Source organism: Aythya ferina (assembly GCF_964211825.1).
Source record: "Aythya ferina genome assembly, chromosome: 16".
Lineage (NCBI taxonomy): Eukaryota > Metazoa > Chordata > Aves > Anseriformes > Anatidae > Aythya > Aythya ferina.
Genome location: NC_140315.1, coordinates 5,811,649 through 5,824,177, shown reverse-complemented (window position 1 = coordinate 5,824,177; position 12,529 = coordinate 5,811,649).

The window sequence follows — 12,529 nt, the reverse complement described above, 5'->3', positions numbered from 1 at the left end:
GCTGCCTGGTGCGGTCAGGGGTCTTTTTCTTCAGGTGAGAGTCCCAGGGTCCCAACGTCACTGCTCCCTGCATGAATGGAGGGGAAAGCCACCAGCCCTGGGTGTTGTAAAGATTTCACTCTCTTCTTCCCCCTCCACCCCCCAAAAAAACACACAAAAACCCCCATGTCTGTCACAGCAGCTGAGGGGCAGGAGTCACCCCATGCCCACTGGGCTGTGCTGCGCACCCAGGCACAGCAGGGCTGGGATGGGAGGGATGCAGGGGAAAAAATCTCCAGCTGTCCTCCACCCTTCCTGAATCCAAGCACTGCTGCAGATAATAGGCCAGTACACCAGAAGGGGATTGGATCAACCAAAAAATAAAGCCATATAACGATTTTTCAATAGCTTTAGCTGTCTTCGAGGGCAAGTAGCGCTCTTTGATGAAAGCAGTGAGATCAGGCTGGTAAAGCTTTAGGAGTTTAAAGTTATTTGATGGCTGGTTATTTTTCTTCAAAAAGAGGCTGAGCACACCTCTGCCTCTAGCCTTCATCACAGCACCAGAAGTGCTTTGTCAGTGTATTTGCGACAAATTAATTATAGGGATGGAAAATCTCCGTAGAAATGAATATTCAAAAAAAAATTTTTTTTTACGCTGTTGACTTCAGGGAATGCACTTCTCTTTCTAACACTGTGTGTTTTCCTCATTAGCTCTCTCCCTCCCCCAGCTCCTTTCAGAAACTTTCAGAAATTATTAGAAATGGTTTTATTTTCAGCTAACCTGGGGAATGGCATTAGCAGTGGAACAAACCCAGTGACATTGGAGCCTTCCTGCCAAGAAGTGGCCCATCAACAAGCTCCTCAGAGAAACCATCCTGAAATTACCAAACCACTCCCGATTACCAGATACCAGTAAGATGTCAGCATGGGGTTATCTCACAAAGCTTTAACATTTAAGGAGATCTTTTTTTGCTGTTTTAAAGCCTTTCTTAGCAGGTAGTGCACTCCCCTCGCATACCCTGAGTCTTCTTTACCTGGAAGGCTGCACCAGTATCGAGTCAGAGTAGCAGCTGCAATGGTCACCTCGTTGGTGGTTAGCCTGGGATCTTCCTGCCACCCTGAGCCATGAACCCACCCCGAAAAACTAGCTAGAGGACTTCTGCTCTGAGTCATGGCCTTCAAAACCTGGTGAGCAATGCTGAGAAGGGCAGCAAGCATGGCTGGGTTTTGGTAGCTGCCACTGGAAGTATGCCCATCTGTGGCACTGGTTTTTCAGCATCTGCATAATAGTGCAAGTCTTCAAAAACTCAACTGGGACGAACGTGACTCCATATTTCTGCTCTTTCTGACCTCAGAACAGCTTCCCAGAAAGAGATACAGGACTCTTTCTCTTTGCAACGTCTCTGGAGAAGCAGAGGCTCCTTGTTTGTGTCTGATTATTGTTTCTAAACTGTAGATCTTTCAACTTGGGCAGAAGTCATTTTGACGAGCACATTTCCTATCTGTGAATTTCAGTAAGGCCAACAAAAGCAGGAGGCCACAGCTCCCCATCAACACCCACACCTCTGAGCTATCCTCACCTACATCCCCATCAGGCTGGTGCTGTCCTCATCCCAGCACGGCTCAGCCCTGAGTAAATCACTAAGAAATCATCCTGCAGGTCCTGGTGGCTCTTCTGGACGGATTGCTGTGGGGCGATGATAGCAGGCCCAGGAAGATCCCACAAACCCACGGCTCAACAAGGAGCCCCATTCCCTGCTCCACTGCTGCCTCCCCTTCCTCGCCTACCCCCAGCACCTCAATTAACAAGCTGCCTCGTTAATGTCCTAAACTTAATTAACAAGTTGAATTAATAAGTAGCCCAGGCTGCTTAATTAATAATTAATTACTCCTCGTTTAATAAGGACATCAGGAACTAGTTCATAAGGGAATCATTTCAATAGATTAAGGTGAGACAAGGAACTAAGGAGCAGGGGAAGCATTAAGTGGCCACATGGAGCTGGTGCCTGGACTGTGCCCTAAGAGCAGCTCTGAGCAGCTCCCCCTCGAGCTCCTGCCTGCCTCCTCCAGCCCCAAATCCAGGTCAGAAACATCCCAAACACACATTTGGTTCTTGAATCCGCTGATGACGCTCTCCAGAGCCCCGGGTCGGTGACAACTCATGGGGACAGCCCGTCTCCTCCCAGGAGGTGCCTGTTCCTGCTGGAAGGGAGGAACTGGGGAAGGCACCTCACCCACAGGCTCTGCAGTAGTGCAGGAGGGTGGTGTCACATTGTATTTTGTACTTATCCCTCCCCTTTTTATTGCTCATTCAATCTGAAAACATCCTTTCCATGCAATGGTCTCTTACTTTCCAGGGAAGGACTGTGAAGGCATTGTAGTAGTCAAACCTCCTACAGAGAGAAGCTGCAAAAGTCTGCATGAAGAGAGAGGAGAGGGAGACCCCAGGGCTGCCAGGCTTCTTGTGCATTTGTGCAGTTGAGCTGAGAGTCAGGGCGGACACTGAATCCTCTACAGTATTTCCTGGGTGTCCATCAGCACGGGGACCTGCACCCAACCCTCTTGGGTCAACCACCCAAAATGTGCTGGGACCATGTGAGAGACCTCCCAAAGCCCCTGCCATGCCCTGAGCACCAGGTGTGAGCAGCACCTAGGGTCCTGAGCCCAGGAAGGGATATGATTCTATGAATACCCTTCCCCACAGCACAGCCTGGGCTCAGCTCAGCTGCACCCAGCTCAATATGTTGCCGGCAGTTTGACAACATGCACGATTTGGCATTTTTCAGTAGGAAAGTGTGAAGAACTATGTTGATGTTTTCTTCTCATTTTGATACAGTAAATGTCTTGTTTCTATATTAATATTGATCTCAAGGTGTGTATACATATGTATACACACACTGTATACAAAAATACTCATAATATCATGTAACATTTCAAATTTAGCTAAATAAAAGCAGTTGATTTCTCCTGATGGTATTGGTTTGAAATTTCCCATCCACAAACCACTCTGAAATCCCAAACAAAACAAAAAGTCAGAGTTGTTATTTCCCACACAACAGATGTAACGCAACAATCTCTAGGAAAACGAATTTTTAGTTTTATTTTTACTTATGGTGACTTACGTTCATGGAAGGGCTCAAAGATGATATTGAGTGTAGCAACAAAAGCCTTTTCAGAGAGTAATTACCATTATTTTCATTTATAATGTCGTTATTTCCAACCTGAGTATTTTAACAGAGGGCAACAACCATTGTTGTTATGGCCACGTTGAGAATTTATATTGATTTATTCTGAGAAAACAATTAATGGTTGTCTATTTTGTCCCAAAATTTGCTGGATAACCTGCAATAAAACACAAACCGAAAACTTTGTTACTAATAATCACAACAAGAAGGGGTAAGGGGGGAAGCTATTCAATGACACAATGCTACAGACAGGACCTGTAAGCAAAATTGAACTAGAAATTCATCTTCTTAACAGAGGGATGCAAGATGGTACTTTCCACAGTGTGGAAATCCAAATCAGTGTCCTCACATCTCTTATTCAGCTCTCTGGTTTCTGGTGTCTCTAATTTCTCAGTGCCATTTAGTGGGAAGGAGCTGAAGGCAAGTACAACTTATCTGGTGATAGAGGGAAACTCTAGTTAACTCAGGATTCTTTTTATGATATAAATCAGTATTTCTACAGTGTCTCCTCCCTACAGAAGGCCAAAAGCACATGGTGTCTCATACTTAGCCATATTTTACAGAGGGTGGAAGGGCTCAGTGTTTTCTTCAGTCTCCTTTCACCTGCTGTCCTCTTTCCCTGCCACAGCACAGGCAGTTCAGACCCAGCCCCCTGCTCCCCAGCCATAAAGGTTAAAGATAAATCCAGCGATAGCTCTTAGCACCAGTAAGAAAACCAAAGAGTACCGAAGAGTAGTCAGTGGTCTCCAACCTAAGGAGAACTGGGCTTGGAAAGAACTCATCGCTGACTGATTTGAGGTATTTACCAGTTGCTGCATCTGTTGCATGGCATGGATGTTCTCCCTCTGTCATCTGCACAAATCCACTTGAATATCTTCTTTTGATCAAATAGCATGTACAACACTTGGTTGGCATCTGGCTTTGTAATGCAAACAGCAGCAACAATCCAGATGGCCTTATGGGAAGTTTTGACTGTTCTCAGATGCTCCAAAAATCCAGTGGCAATGCTCAAGCAAAAAGATATCTCCCCCTCAAGGCAACTTAACACTATTTTCTATAGTGATTACCGTAGTCAGATTTCCCTGTTTCCTAACCACTTGTCCCGAATTTTGTTTTTGTGCAGTCATACAATAACTACAGATTTGGGAGGGAGTGGCAGTCAAAGAAGGCCCAAAGAGCAGAGTGCGCGCACCACTCCCAGCCCTCTGAGCAGCTGGGAATTACAAACGTAACAAATTCCTGTCCAGTGAAAACTGCATTTACTCATCCAAAACACATGCACGCACATCACCACTGCTATGAGTGCTAGGGCTTATTTTGGACCACAGTGGGCCACATGGATTTGTATGACTTCTAGATGCCTCATCAGAAGACTGGCCTTGCTGTGGGCAAGTGGCTCAGGCCTTGATGAGACAGAGGCTGATTTTATTTCAGAGAGAAGGCAGAAAGCTTTGCATGTGTCCAGCGGGTCGTCCTGAACCTCTTGGTTGTTGCTGCCCCATAGGAAGGCCCAGGGCTGCAGCCCCGCCTGTTGCGGTCACACTGCTTTGTGCCAGTTAGACCAACTACAGAGCTGGGGACAAAGACAAGTCCCAGCCTTTCTTCTCACAGCTGAGCTCTGTTCCTCACAGCAGGGGATGCCACCTGCTCAGAGCTGCCAGCTCCTCTCCACCAGCTGCATTTTGTGTCATAGACCAGGAACTTTTGCTAGTGATTCCCTGGGCCCACAGGTCAGCCTTGCTGAGGCCTGAGGCCCAAGTCTCCCAGGGCCTAAGTCCCTGATCCTGCCTTTGGGCCACACATGGCACATTTCAACTAAGTTTAACCTTCCCTTGGTGCAGCAGGACATGTGTTAGGGTTGATTTTAAACCTTTTTGGTCTTCCAGGCCTGCCTTGATGCCTCTCCCCCCACACTCCTATTTTTCATGAAATGCAGGCCAGCAAGGAGAAGAGAGTTCAGTGCATCTGTTCACCACCAACACTGACAAACAGCACAGGGAAGTGTTTCTAACCTGAAATGTATTGGCATATCTAACCAAAAACCACTTGATTTCCCCTGGAAAGCAAAAAGCTGTGAAACACCATTACTAGCAGGTTGCCCTTGCATGTGAAGTAATTGGATCAGGAAATAGGAAATATGAGGCAGGAGAGCTTAGCTGTCATTTTACGAAAACAATTAAATGCATGAAATGTATCTTAATGATATAATTAAGGCAGAATTATAATCCTCCATTAGTAGTGGCATTAATTATTGCAAGCACATTACAGTCAGTATCACTGGAATGAGGAAACCCTTTGTTATGCAGCTTTATTAAAAAACATCAAAATAAAAGCAGATTATCTGATCTTCAAGAGACGCTCCAACACAAAATTTCTTTTGAACAAACCCAGATTACGTTCATCTATTCAGGCTGATAGGAGAGGTCAAAGCATCAGAGGGAAGCCACTGGAAAGCACTACATGACTGCTAGGGCTGGCCATGGGCTGCCACAGAAGGTGCACAGCAAGCAAGTTGTGTGAAGTAGGGTGGACTTGTACCATTAGAGGCACTACAAGCTGTTGTTGCAAGCCATACGCTTGCTAGAGATGTATACACCCCACACTCCTGGGGTTCAGCATTTCCAAGGCTGAGACATCAGAGGTCAATCCATGGCTGGGAAGCTGCTGCCTGGAAGCCCCAGCCTCCAAAGGAGCCCCAAACATTGCTCATGCAGTCACTCCTGGTGCAAAACAAATCCTATAACCTCATATCACATACAAATCTTACATGGGTACCCAAAGGTGGAATTTGGTCCTCAAGCAGCCACTGAACACAACCATATCATCCATTCTTCCTAAGCAGGCTTTTAGCTTCCCTGCCTTCCCCTCAGCATCCACCACCTGCAGAACACAATAGGTCTGTTTCAGTTTTACAGCTCAGACAAGGTTCTAAGTTTTGATTCCAGGGTGTCAAGACGGTTGGCTTGGCACTGCAGAGAAAGGGACTTTGGAAACGAGCTCAGCTGCTGCGGGAGGAGCCAGTGATGGGCTGCTAAAGGCCTTTGGATGTTGCTCAAAACTGTTTTACATACTGGGACAAGTGGTGGCATCGCTGATCTCAGGTGTGAAAACACAAATACACCTTTCCAACCAAAGCAGGAAGCCATCAACTACATTTCCCCTGTGGGTACACTTATTTGGGACTCTAAACAAACTTAAGAAGTCTTCCATGTATATATTGATTTTTGTCACAAAATTCAGCTCAACAAACAAACATTAGGAAAAGTTAACCCTCCTCCACAGACAGCTATGCAAGTCCTAGGTGATAACTGCCAGAGGACGAGCAAATGCATCAGTTGAGTGATGATGTGGATACCTGATGAAAGAGGGGGAATTTTCAATTATGCTTGGATGATTTTTTACAAGTACATTTCCTGCTATATAGGGAAAATCAATTAGCAAGAGTCATTTGTTTCTGAATGCAGTGGCTGGAGAGAAACATTAGTTCAGAAACATTAATTTCTGGACAAATGTTTACAATTAAAATGCAATTTTGATTCCACTCAAGTCCTATGCTGCCACCCTGCATCTCTGCCAAGTCTGGAGAATAAAGGAGCGCCTCCAGGATGCACAGACTGGGGTCGCGGCAATGGGGAGTGCTGCAGTCAGTTTGCCACTAGGGCACTGAGCCGCAAAGGACAGAGATGGGGAACTGGGATGTTCCTGCAGCCAAACCTTGATCCTTGAGAGACAAGAAATAATGGGGAAGCTCACACAGCTCTGAAGTACCCAGCCTGGGAGGAGAAAGAAGTGGCAACCCTCATCACAAATGTGCAGGAGCACATTTGCAACCTTAGCTCCCTGCACATCACAGCCACTTGCCAGCTCACATGGATCTAATGTTCAAGAGAGAAATTGGAAGAAGAGAACATTTTTGTTGTGTCCGATTCAAAAAGTAACAGAGTTTAAGCTATTCCTCCACATTTGCCAGGATCAGCCATGGTCAGGGTGAGGCCCCAGGACAAGCTCACTCACACATCCCCTCTGCATGCCCTGAGTTAGGGAGAACACAAAGTCAAAGGACAGCACACACAGATGGCTTGTGGTGATGGAAGACAATGTGATGCAGTACCCCAGGGATTTTTTTTTTCCCCCTATGTAGGAATAAAAAAATAACAGAGTGATATAGACTTGCTTTAAAAGCAATTTGTACCTATGCCAGATGGCATTTGTGCCATGTGCTGAAGTCCTATAACTGATCCAGGAGCTGAAGACCAGAGAAAGCCTCATGGACGGTCAGCGCTCACGGCTTTGCTTTTTCCAGTGCAGGCAGCACTGGAAGCCAGAACAGGAAAGTGAAACCAGTTCATTTTCCCATAAACCAAAACTTTAAAAGAAAAGACAAAGTCAATTTTCCAAACTCACATTTGATTACAGCAGTTGCTCATGACTGGTCACATTTGATCGTGACACTAAGACTTCATTTCTGGGCAGAAGACTTCCTAAAAAGTCAGGTATCTGAGAAATCAGGAGAGCTGAGCAACCTTGAACAGACCGAAGGAGTCAGTCCACTTCCTTAAAGCCTCACTTCACGTCGTGCCTTTTCTACAGCACAACGAGCATCGCTTACGTTCCTGACACAGCACCTCTGTTCTCTGGTGCACCTACTCGACCACGCTCCCTGTGATGGCAGGGCTTCCTTTGAAGCACTGCCAGGCTGTAAGCAATGGGGATCACATCCCTGTAGGTACATGCAGAGCAAATGTACTGGACACCCCTCGCTTTCCTCGAGATGTGGTGCACAGAAAGCACCTGTCTGCATTGCCTTCAGTGGGTTTTTCCGCAATAAGGGTTGTTTCCCCATTGTAGGAAACAACCCGTTGTTACTCAACGGGTGTAAGTTCTCAGCAGCAAGGTGCGAGTACATCCAGGCACTGCGTAAATTTGCAGGAATTGTTTATACAAATAGTTTATTTGAACATTTACAGTAAAATCTATCCTGGAAAAAGGTAAATAGAGGTGCAGTTTCATGCCGCTCTTCCAACGTTACTGTAAATATAGACATATTTAGTAAGTTTTTCTTCCAGTGTGGGGACTACACTCCCAGCTGACCTGCAGTGGCACAGGAGGAAGAGGAAGCTTTCCAGACCTCCTGTTTGCAGAGCAATGAAACATAACAGGGCTCAGAGATCAGAAGGAAAACAAACAGAGCTCTCGCTCCTACCCCACACCCCTGTTTTCCCTCCCCAGGTTATATTTAGCTCCCACCCCACCCACGGGAGAGCTGCCCGAGCACTGCAGGGAACATCAAACCTTCCTCCTCCTCAGCTGGGAAAAACCAACAGAGCCACACAGCTGGGCAGAGGGAAAGAGCAGGTCTCCAGAAGCAGAAATAGGAGTGAGGAAGAAAGCAGTGGGGCCCATCATGGTCATACGTGGTTTGGTTTTTAGCCTGATTCTCCTCATCTGAATATTGCAGAGCTTTGTTCTGGAATTCAAGAAGTAATCTGTGTGCTCTGTGATGGACAAGTGCACTAACAAGCTCTCTGGTGTGAACATGTGCTTAGGGCTTGTCATCCCCTGTGAGGATGCCACCGGTGTGTGCTCACCCTGAGGCACAACCCACCCCAGCTCTCCTCACATCCACACTAGCCCTGCTGCCTACCCCAAACCCCACAGTCTTTCCCCAAAAGAACACAAAGCACCCTGAAGGTGACCTTACATGACTACTCCAGAGCTCCTAAAGGGCATGGATACCTAATCCTTACCCATCTTAAGGGGACCACATATAAAAATGCTGTCATTACTGTGCGGAGATCTTTAACTCAACACTTCGAGTATCAGAGAAGGATCTGTGGCCACAGCCCACCTTCCTCGGGGGCACATTGTGACAGAGGGAGCTTACCCACCTGTGACAGCACAGTGACCCCCCCCCCCGGGGTTGTGCAGGTCCCCAGGGTGGCACCCTGACCCTGGGTCATGTATGGTCACCTTGCAATGCTCCTGATGTGCCCTAAGCTCAGGGTGTACACCTAGAAGGTAAAAACTCTCCCATTTACACCTTGACAGCAGTGAGGCCACAGCAGGGAGGGGAAGGCAAGGCCTGGTGGCTTGGTGAGGAGCATGTGGGGGCTGCCTCATCCCCCAGGCTCCTCATTAGCAGTGTGCCCAACACCATGGCAGTGGCTGCCTACTTCAGTCATTCCCGTAACCAAACGCAGCTCCCCAGAGCCACACTGAGTTAACTGCTCACTGCCCAGGCTCCCCAGCGCAGGGGACAAACACCCTGAGGAGCTGCTTTCTGACTGGCACCTAGAACTCACCGCAAACCACTGCAATCATGATTTATGGCTGCTGCCAGCCATCAGTCTCAAGGCAGCTGCTTGTGTTTGAGCCGGGAGCCAGGACAGCACGAGGAGAGGGCCGAGCACCCACCGGGAGCTGACAAGCAATGAATCCCAACCAGCAACAGAGGCTCTCCCTCATCTCTTCATCTCAAAGCCTACTCCAAGCACACTGCATCACCTTTCTGTCTTCCTAAGCCTCTGTGCCTTATATCACAGCTCCTCTGCCTGGTCCAGAGCCATCAGCTCAGCCAGAGCTCCAAATTTCACATGGGCACTTTTAACCTTTCCTGAGCAGGGGCTCTCCACATGCTGAAGCAGGGGGAATGCTGCAGAGCAGAGCAGCCACCACCCAGCCCCAGGAACCAGCAGCACCACAGGCTGTCAGTGCACTCAGAGCCACCTGTGATGCTCCTGCAGGGTGCCCTAAAAAATGCCATAAATCCCAAGCATACCTCCGAAGAACAAGCACAGAGAAGACTGCTGCTTGTTGGATCAGAGGATCAGAGGATCCAACAAGCCTTCTTATCACTGGGGCAGCTTAAATTGGCTTCCAGGGCAGGGTGGGATTGTGCTCACCTTTGCAGGACCAGCCCCACACATCCTGTGCTGTAGGATCGAGCTGCTGCAGGGCTCCCAAGCGGGGGCAGAGGGCGGGTGATGCCAGTTTGCCCCAGCAACCTGCAAACAAAATGGATTCAGGCAGAGGTTTTCCAGCCTGATCATGTCTAGCAGCACAAGCACTGCCAGGGCATTGTGCCCCAGTGCCAAGGCTGGATGGGGAAACGTCCCCTGTGCCCAGCACAGAGCTACCACTGGGCACAGCCGCCCCAAGGAAAGGCTGGCATGGGTGGGTGAGCACAGCATCTCCAGGAAGGCACCGCCAAGGTTTGGGTTAGGACAGGCGGATAAAATACAGAGACAAAAAAGGGGGAAAAAAAATAAAGCTGCTGTGAAGTTTGGATGCTTTGAAGTTGGAATTTGCACCTTCCAGTGAGCAGAGCCAGAAACGCTGCAAAAAGGGCCTCAGTGCTGGAAGCGCAGGGTGAAGCTGAATCTCCTTGCTGAAGTTCTATTAAATTTGCAGCACAGAAATCTGTTTAAAATCAAAGCCTTTGCCACTTGTGGTTTCCAAAAGTCACAAAACTGTTTCTTCCGCTGAGCTACAAAAAAAAAAAAAAAAAAAAGTTAAAAATAATCTTTTGCCAATCAGCCATGCTGCAGTGTCCCCAGATCACCTTATTAGCTGCAGAAAGGTAGCCTAGTAACAATATTTTTCTGCCCATTCCCACGCACTGTGTTGGTTGGATTTGGTTTTTGTAGCCTTTTTTTTTTTTTCATTAAAAAAAAAAATCCCCTTTGGAAAATGTGGTTTCATCTCAGTTCTCATTTTCTGTGGGAAGACGTCGGTTTCAGCTGTGAATCCAAAAATGAAAAAGCTGTCATTCCAAAACAGAGACTGAAAACAAAACCCTGCCCTTCCCCTCAGCCCGTGGGCCTGGGGAAAGGTGGCTGCTGCTATCTCGGTACGTGTGAGCCTGGCTTTGGGGAGGGGGCACTGCCCCTCTCACATAAGTTGGGCATTTTGGGGTGAACTAAGAGGATGGCAAGTGGTTGGGATGCTCAGGAACTGCTCCAGCACATCGCTGCCCTGCTGCCTGCAAGGACTGCACACAGCAAGCCCACAGCACCCCGTTCGTTGCCCCCAGCGCTGGGATGTTCAAGCACATGGGCTCTTCCTCACCATCTCCTGGCCTTGCTGTTTGCTCCCTCAGGGCTCACATCCATGGTGTTACGCTCTGAGCAAGGAGAAATTTTATTTTTCATTTTTTATTATATATACATATATATATATTCATTATTTATATATATATTCTATTTTATTATTATTTTATTCACAGTACATGAAATGAGACATCTGTGGGGGTTTATGGTAGGGGCTGATCTTCCACGAGCACTTTACAGCCCCGTGGAGATCCCACTGTATTTAGAGCTGTTGGTGGCAGTGCTTGCAAGCAGGCTGTATGTAGGAGTGGAGGTGATGACGATTGTGATGAAGATAAAATCACAGCCTGACTACCTGCTTGACCCCATGCATGATTTGTGCATTTTGGACCATGCACACACATACATTGAAATGCACGTTTTGCTTCCTAAAGGTTATCTGCTAGCACAGAGCCACCAGTATCTGGTCCTGCCACTGGGCTGCTGGCAGGGCAGGTTTCCGCAGCTAGGACAGCCTTCCCAGAGGGAAAAGGGAACCCAACCCTCGAGAGCTCTGTATCCCAGCTCTGGGATAAAGCACCATCTTGAGAGCGAACATGTTAGCTTCAATCACTCATCTAAGTTGCTCAGTTGGTAAAATAGAGCGAGCTGGTTTCTGCTCATTTCAAAGAGGACTTAGAGAAAAAAAAGGCTTCCTGATTAACAGCTGCTGTTTTGTAAATGGACTGGAAGGCACCAAACGGTGACAGATCCGGCATTACAGCATCTTCAGAAGTACTCTGTACTTCCCACCAGGGCATGGGAACGTGCCAGGCTGGAAGCTGCATCACCTGTGGGGTCCCAACAGCAGGTGGGGGCCGTCCCCCAACCCAACTACCCCACAGCTACTGTACAGCTGCTTCTGACACCCAGGGATTTTGAGTGATTTTGGTCCAAACCATACCCGTTTGGGTATTCAGCCCAGCAGAGTCTAGGGTGAGTCTCTGAGCCCTGCCAATGCAGCCAGGCACCAGCATGGCTTTAAACAAAAGCCAATTTCTTCTTTAATTTAAAAAATTAAAGCATTCCAACCTAATCCTGCTCTTTCCAGCCTGGTGCTCCCCCCCCCCCCCCCCCCCCCGCCCCCAGTGCTGGCTTTCCAGCAGCAAGGACAGCAGGAGGTTCACAAAACACACCGTGACTGGGAGGTAAGTGGCACAGCCCAGGGCCAGAGGGTAGGATTTGGGGTTCTCGCTCCTGACCTGCAATCACGCTGCTTGCAGCCATCCCCACAGACATTTGGCGAAGTGGCCCTCAGCTGGGCTCTGCGCTGCCACC